Source organism: Morus notabilis, unplaced genomic scaffold (assembly GCF_000414095.1).
Source record: "Morus notabilis unplaced genomic scaffold, ASM41409v2 Scaffold93, whole genome shotgun sequence".
In the NCBI taxonomy this organism is placed as follows: Eukaryota; Viridiplantae; Streptophyta; class Magnoliopsida; order Rosales; family Moraceae; genus Morus; species Morus notabilis.
The window spans coordinates 459,081-460,055 of NW_010364330.1; positions in this window are offsets into that span (position 1 = coordinate 459,081).

Genomic DNA, 975 nt, shown 5'->3' on the forward strand with positions numbered 1-975 from the left:
TTCACCATGTTTTACAATGTGTACAACGAGCCATTTGAGGCAATGTCTATTTTCACATTTTTTTCCTATTTTCGGAATTTTTTTTTATTGTGACAGGTAATTTCATCCTTCATTAATTAGTTACATGTATTAACCTATGAATATGACATTTTCAAAAATTAGTAACGTGGAATGTTCTTCATTAATTATTTTTTTCTCTTGATTTTATCATATAGATGGATGGAAATTGATATGGTAGTTGGAATAATGAATCTATGAAATGAACACATCACAACTCAATTTGTGGGTCAAAGTTGAAGCTCAAATGGACTCCTAAACACTAACTCCAATTCTAATTACAATTCAAATCAAGATTCTAACTCTAACCATAACTTTAACTCAAATTGTAAAATTTTGATCTGTGAAGTGAACACACCCTTATATACCAAAGTACGTTTTATTGTTTAAGAATACCTTACAAACGTTCAGTCTTGAGTTCACCAAGATGATGTCTCATTTAATAGATTTATATACCAAAGTACGTTTTAATGTTTAAAAATGCCTTACAAACGTTCAGTCTTGAGGTCACCAAGATGATGTCTCATTTAATAGATTTATATACCAAAGTACGTTTTAATGTTTAAGAATGCCTTACAAACGTTCAGTCTTGAGTTCACTAAGATGATGTCTCATTTAATAGATTTATATACCAAAGTACGTTTTAATGTTTAAGAATGCCTTACAAACGTTCAGTCTTGAGGTCACCAAGATGATGTCTCATTTAATAGATTTATATACCAAAGTACGTTTTAATGTTTAAGAATGCCTTACAAACGTTCAGTCTTGAGGTCACCAAGATGATGTCTCATTTAATAGATTTATATACCAAAGTACGTTTTAATATTTAAGAATGCCTTACAAACGTTCAGTCTTGAGTTCACCAAGATGATGTCTCATTTAATAGATTTATATACCAAAGTACGTTTTAATGTTTAA